Here is a 7,545-nt window from a genome sequence, read left to right on the forward strand (position 1 = left end):
TTCATTATATTCCATAAATGAGTGAGATCATGTGATATTTATATTGCTCTGACTGGGATATTTCACTTAGCATAATGATCTCCAGTTCCATCCATGCTGTTGTAAATGGTAAGAATTCCTTCTTTTTTTTTACTGCAGTGTAGTATTCCATTGTGTAGATGTACCACAGTTTTTTTTTTTTTTTTTAATTAAATCTTTTTTGTTCAGGTTACATTTGTTCCTCTTTTTTTCCCCCATAACTCCCCTCCTCCCAGTTCCCACCCCACCCTCCGCCCTCACTCCCCACCCACTGTCCTCATCCATAGGTGCACGATTTTTGTCCAGTTTCTTCCCGCATCTCCCATTCCCCTTTCCCCCCCAAGAATAGTCAGTCCATTCCCTTTCTATGTCCCTGATTCATTATAATCACCAGTTCATTCTGTACATCAGATTATTTATTCACTTGGTTCTTAGATTCACTTGTTGATAGATGCATGTTTGTTGTTCACAATTTGTATCTTTACCTTTTTCTTCTTCCTCTTCTTAAAGGATACCTTTCAGCATTTCGTATAATACTGGTTTAGTGGTGATGAACTCCTTTAGCTTTTCCTTATCTGTGAAGCTCTTTATCTGACCTTCAATTCTGAATGATAGCTTTGCTGGATAAAGTAATCTTGGTTGTAGGTTCTTGGTATTCATCACTTTGAATATTTCTTGCCATTCCCTTCTGGCCTGCCAAGTTTCTGTTGAGAAATCAGCTGACAGTCGTATGGGTATTCCCTTGTAGGTAACTGAGTTTCTTTCTCTTGCTGCTTTTAAGATTCTCTCTTTGTCTTTTGCTCTTGGCATTTTAATTATGATGTGTCTTGGTGTGGTCCTCTTTGGATTCCTTTTGTTTGGGGTTCTCTGCGCTTCTTGGACCTGTAAGTCCATTTCTTTCACCAGGTGGGGGAAGTTTTCTGCCATTATTTCTTCAAATAGGTTTTCAATATCTTGCTGTCTCTCATCTTCTGGCACCCCAATTATTCTGATGTTTGTACGCTTGAAGCTGTCCCAGAGGCTCCTTACACTATCTTCGTATTTTCGGATTCTTTTTTCATTTTGCTTTTCCGGTTGGGTGTTTTTTGCTTCTTCGCATTTCAAATCTTTGGCTTGATTCTTGCGCTCCTCTGGTCTGCTATTGGGTGTAATATTCTTTATTTCAGAGCGTGTATGCTTAATTTCTAGTTTCTTTATCATAGCATCGAGGGTCTCATTAGTTTTCGTGAGGCTCTCCAGAAGTTTATTGCAAGCCCTCAAAATTGCGTTTTTTAGCTCTATATCGTCCATTTCTGTCATGTTTTTTTGTCTCCGCATTTTTTATGCTTTCTTGGTGCACCCCCTAGTGGTCTTTGTGCGCAGTCTTGTTCTAGTTGAGCCTTGATTGTTGTAGTTAATACTAGAGGGATTTGACCACCAGGCCGACTGGCTGTGTGAATCAGCTGTGTCTGCCGCGGAAAACTTCTGTCCTCTGGGGAGGTGCTAATCTAGCCTTTGCCTGAGGCGATCCGGCAAATGGCTCTGCGCAGGGCTTGGGCGGGGCGGGCTCAACAGGGCGGGCGGAGGGAGCCGTTATGGTGCCCTCAGTCCTGTTCCCAGAGGCTCTGCTTCTCAGAACCCCCGGAACCGCTGCAAACCTCGGAGGGAAAGCTGCCTTCCAACTGATGCCAGACACTCCCGCTTCTCCCGTTTGGGTCCGAGTCCCCAGCGATTCGCCCGTATCTGGAGCTCAGAGTCTGAGACTCCCCCCTGACCGAAAACGACAACCGCGCTCTCAGCCACCAGCCCGCTTTGCGCGCGCACCTCCGCACCTGAGTTTTTTCCACACTGCGCCTCCTCTGAGCCTCGGTGTGCTGTTATTTTTCCTTCTAGTTGAAGAGTCTCTCCTCAGCCAGCCTTCCTGTGGTTCTGGGTGATGTCCGTTCCGTCTTTTAGTTGTATTTTTGAAGTGGTTGTTTGCGGCAGCAGTCTCCTATGTTTACCTATGCCGCCATCTTGGTCTCTCCCCTCCAAAGCCTGTTAAATCACATTGTTTACCCATACCTTCAGAAAAAAATCACTTCTACTGTCATGGTAAACAACCTGCTTCCCTATTTATAATGGTCTGGACCTCTAGCAACATCAGCGCGAAATTATAGCTAATTTGCCTACAAATGTCAGTAGAATAGTGTCTTTAAATTCTCTCTTAAGATCAACCATTCTATGGACTCACCACAGGTTTGTTTTTGTGTCTGAATTTTTTACTAAAGCTTATTTATGTTTAGAAGATTTGTGCTTGCAATTGCTTTAAAGAATTTCAATCTGTGATATGTTAACGTTTATGTATGTATTTAGTCATACATTGAATCAGTAAACTGTCAATGGATATTTCTGTTGATTACAGTCTATGGCTATTATGAAAGGTGTTCCTAGACCTCTTTAATCCTCTTTTAATAGCTAAATTAGAATTAAGATTACATAGACTAAATATTTTTCCTTTTTTTAGTACTGAAGTTTTTTCTTTCCCTCATGCTGTGTACATATCTGTGTTCATATATGTAATATGTATATGTATACTATATGTATGTTATACAGTGTATATACAGATATTAATCATATATATATATATATATAACAGTTTGATTTTCTCATCATAAGGTATGAGATTTTTTCATCTATGTTGAGACTTTATACATACTATAACCTAAATAATTTTCACAATTTGTTCCCCAACAGCAGGCTATGATAGCTCCAGTTGTTCCACAACTCTACAACACTTGGTGTTATCAATGTTTTGAATTTTAGCTATCTTGGATATGCTTAATATTATTTCATTGTAGCTTTAATTTATATTTCTCGGATTAGTAAAAAGATTGAACACTTATTGGCCCTTTGAGTATTACCTTTGTGAAGGCCTGTTCATCAATCATTATTCTGGATAATATGTTATTTAAAAAAAAAAAAACAAACTACCAGGGTGGAGACAAAATTGTGGCCAAATAGGCAGACATGTCCCGAGCCTTATCCCAGAGCAGATAGACAGAGCAACTAAATCGAATAACATCCACCCAGAATTGGCAAAGTAGACACAGCTGGTGAGACAATTCGCAGCCAGGAAGGGCAGTGGATACCTGGAGAACGGTAAAATCAGGGATCTGGGCTGGAGAGAATTGTGAGACCGCCTAGCCTAGAGGGTCAGAAGGAAGCCACACAGCACCAAGGCCATGTCCCTTGGGACTGGTGTGACATCTGCCTGTGGAAAAGAAGCCAACGGCTGCTGGCAGCAGGGGATTCTAGATCAAAGCCCACAGCCATGAGAGGCTAAGCCCAGAGGGGCAGCCTCAACAACTGCCCAAGCCACGCAGTGCTGGGGCGAGAGAACCTCAGAGTGGTGCAGCTCTTTCCTCTCTTGTTGGTCTTTGCTTTTATTCGCTAAACCCAGTTCATGGGACCTTTCAAATAAAAACACTAACCCGTGGCTGAGGTGCAGGCAGAGGTGAGGACTTGTGGAGTCTGGGGAGAGGCTGGGGAAAAGAGCAGATTGGGGAGAGGGGGCCGGGAGTCTGGCACTGGGACATACCAGACACTCCAGACCTAAGCAGCCATTTTCTCCTGAAGAGATACCCCTCCCTGCAGCCTCCAGACTACCAATACAGCCACACCCTGGGTGTTACAAAGGATACCAAAAATGTGAATAGTCCCTGAGAGCCCTGGGCTAAAGAGAGGCCATTCAGTTCAGGAAAGCGATACAGCAACCTCCCTAACAATAGCCTTGTCAGAATTAGCTGCTTGAGAGATTAAGATTGAAAGTGGACAGACAGGCTAAGTGGGCAGATTGGTCCTGCCTGCTGGCAGTCAATGTGGTGGAGGTAGACACAAACAGAGGAGCCGTGGATAACTTGGAACTTCAACACGGTGCTGACTACCTAATAGGAAATTGAGAAGTGGCAGATAGTACAGAAGCATGGGATCTTAAACCAGCCCTCATGGGGCATTAAAACTCGGTGGAAATAAATGACAATTCATTTTTTAATTTTTATTTCATTTTATTTGATTTGATCATTATTTTGTCATCTCCTTTTTTTCTTTGTTGTTTTTTTTTGTTTCTTTATTTTTCATTTCTTTTCGCATTATTTTTCCATTATCCTATTTTTATTTTTTTATTATTTTATCCTATTTTTTTAAAAAAAAATTTCTTTCTTTCTCTTTCTTTTTCTTCTTATCCACTCATCCTTTTTCTACTTCCTCTATACTGAACCGAGGTCCTCCCCATATTCATCCAATTCCTTAACCTTACTATCTGTATATAAGTTCGGCCTCTGAAGATACTGCTCCCATCCTCTTTTTAGGGTGTTTGGTGTTGGCATTTTTTGGTTTATCTGTTTGTTCTTTGGTGTGATATATATTTCTTTTCTCTCTTACCATTTTTTTTTCAACTCAATATCATTGGTGCTCTTTTCTCTCCCCAAATTCTCTTTTCTCTGGTGGTTACTTATATTAGGGTAATTTGTGTCATGAGTACATTCATGTTTTGTTCCCTTTGTGTCATGTCATGTCAAGTTGCATTTTGTCCTGTTTGGTCAATTTGGTAGAGAGAGAGCCACATAACCAGATACCTGGAGAGGAGACTCCATCCATGAATGAGTCAATAACTCTCCAGACCCAAATACAGAGGCAGGAAGATGGCAGCTGGGAGGACAACAGTGAGGGAGAGAGCATGAGTGAGTGAGAGAGTGAAAGGTGAGTGTGCGGACATGTGATGTGTGGTGTGTGTGTGTGTGTGTATGTGAGGGAGGGACAATTAGATCCTGCAGGACTTTTGTGGGCTGGCAGATTGGGCTTGCCTAGCCAGGCAGCCTCAGTTGCTGTTGCAAACAGTCCTGGGGCAGTTAGCTCTCCTGCACAGGCCGCACCATTTTTAAGCGCAGAGCTGCTATGACTGGGAGCCCAGCCTTACCTCAACCCAGGGTACTCTCAGACATGACCTGTGTCTCTACAGCCACCCTCTCCAGGGACCTGCTGCCTCAGCTACAGTCCCATGGACACCGAGACTCCAGCCACCACAGTCATGTCTCCTGTGAGTTCCGAAGCGCTCTCTCCTCTGGCCAGCCCGATGCTTTAGCCCAGGGTGCTGCAACTGCATGAGAAGCAGCCGTGAAAGCATCCCAGCCCCATCCAAGGAGCAGCAGCCGCATGAGCAGCCCGCCCCTGTACAAGGAGCAGCAGCCCCGTGAGCAGCCTTCCCCCATCTGAAGAGCAGCAGCCTCACGCAGACAACCACTATTCAAGGAGCAGCAGCCCTGCGAGCATCCTGCCCCCGTTGGAGGAGCAGTAGCTGTGTACAGCACACCCCCATCCGAGGAGCAGCAGCCGCGTATAGTCCACCCCCATCCAAAGAGCAGCAGCTGTGTGAGCAGTCCACCCCAAGAAGCTAGAGGAGCAACAACTGCTGTGAGTAGGCATGGGAGCAGTGCCCACCTGAGGAGCTGCCAACAATTGAGGAGCAGCCCCTGCACAACTCAACATGTAGATTCTTTGGTGAGAGCAAAAAATGGGGATACAAAGAAACCCCCAAAGGAAAGAAAAGGAGGAATTGCCAGAAAAGAAGCTAAGTGAAACGGAGGCTTGCAATATGTCAGAAAATTAATTTAGGATAAGGGTCATACAGTTCATAAACCAGATGGATGAAAAAATCAACAACTTATGTAAGAATCAAGAGGAAATAAAGAGTGATAAAGCTACAATAAAAAACACTATGGAAAGTTTCAACAGTACACTAGGAGAAGCAGAGGACCCAATTAGCGAATTAGAAGACAGGGCCGCAAAACACATGCAAACTGAACTGCAATTGGAGAAAAAAAAAAGGGGGGGGAGAGCCTAAGAGAGCTTTGAGACAACCAGAAATGAAGAAACATACGAATAATAGGGGTTCCAAAATGACAAGAAGAGGAATAAGAGTTAGAAAACCTATTTGAAGAAATAATGTCAGAAATCTTCCCTGACTTAGGAAAGAAAAAAGTCACAAAAGCACAGAGTCCCAAACAAAATGAGCCCCAAAAGACCCAACCAAGACATGTCGTAATTACAATGGCAAATGTTCAAGACAAAGAGAGAATTTTAAAGGCTGCAAGAGAGAGACAGAAAGTTACGTACAAGGGATCTCCCATTAGATCAGCGGTTCTCAACCTGTGGGTCACGACCCCTTTGGCAGTCGAACAACCCTTTCACAGGGGTTGCCTAAGACCATCCTGCATATCAGATATTTACATTATGATTCATAACAGTAGCAACATTACAGTTATGAAGTAGCAATTAAAATAATTTTATGGTTGGGTCACAACATGAGGAACTGTATTTAAAGGGCCAGGAGGTTGAGCACCACTGCATTAGATTATCAACTGATTTCTCAACAGAAACACATCAGGCCAGAAAGAAATAGAAGGACGTTTACAAAGTGATGAAAAGCAAGGGACTGAATCCAAGAATACTCTATCCAGCAAAGCTATCATTCAAAATTGAAGGGGAAATAATGAGGTTCACAGACAAAAGAGGCTAAGAGATTTTATAACTACCAAGCTAGCAATGCAAGAAATGCTAAAAGGACTGGTGTAAAATGAAAAAATAAAAAAGAAAGAAGGGACACAGTCACAAAAATAAATATAGCTACAAACAAGTACCTTCAATAATAACTTTAAACCTAAATGGACTAAATGCTCCAATCAAAAGACATCAAGTGGCTGAATGGATAAGAAACAATGACCCATATATATGCTGTCTAAAGAGACCCACCTCAGAACAAGGGACTCACACAGACTGAAAGTGAAGGGATGAAAAATATCTTTCAGGCTAATGAAAAGAAGAAAAAAGCAGGGGTAGCAATACTTATATCTGACAAAATAGACCTCAAAATGAAGGCCATAACAAGAGATAAGGAAGGCCACTTCATAATACTAAAGTGATCAATACAAGAGTATATAACTCTGGTAAGCATATATGCACCCAATGCAGGAGCACCCAAATACATAAAAAACAAAAACAAACAAACAAACAAAAAACTCCTGGATGATATCAAGAAAGACATCAACAAAAATACAATCATTGTAGGGGACTCTAATACCCCATTGACATCACTGGATAAATCCTCTAGACAAAAAATCAGCAAAGAAACAACAATCTTAAATGACTCACTAGATCAGATGGACTTAATTGACATCTTCAGAACTTTTCACCCCAAAGCCACAGAATATACATTCATCTCAAGTGCACATGGGACATTTTCAAAGATAGACCACATATTGGGTCACAGGCAAAGTCTCTCCAAATTCAAGAAGATTGAAATCATATCAAGCATCTTCTCAGACCACAATGGCATAATTTTAGAAATAAACTATAATAAAAACAATAAAAAAAATCAAACACTTGGAGGCTAAATAGCATGCTATTAAACAAAGATTGGGTTACCAAAGAGATAAAAGAAAATATCAAAAACATCCTGGAAATGAATGAGAATGAAAACACAACAATCCAAAATCTATGGGACACAGTGAA

At 42.0% G+C, this 7,545-nt stretch overlaps 1 long non-coding RNA gene across 1 annotated transcript in view; it reads right to left on the reverse strand.

The window, feature by feature from the left end:
- Window positions 1–7,184, reverse strand: part of LOC106728146 — a 14,343-nt gene extending 7,159 nt beyond the window's left edge. Inside the window, exon 1 of the long non-coding RNA XR_001364403.1 lies at window positions 7,047–7,184. This is a non-coding gene — a long non-coding RNA (uncharacterized LOC106728146). The remainder of the gene's footprint in view (window positions 1–7,046) is intronic.
- Window positions 7,185–7,545: the final 361 nt, after the last annotated feature.

Source organism: Myotis brandtii, unplaced genomic scaffold (genome assembly GCF_000412655.1).
Source record: "Myotis brandtii unplaced genomic scaffold, ASM41265v1 scaffold546, whole genome shotgun sequence".
Taxonomy (NCBI): Eukaryota; Metazoa; Chordata; class Mammalia; order Chiroptera; family Vespertilionidae; genus Myotis; species Myotis brandtii.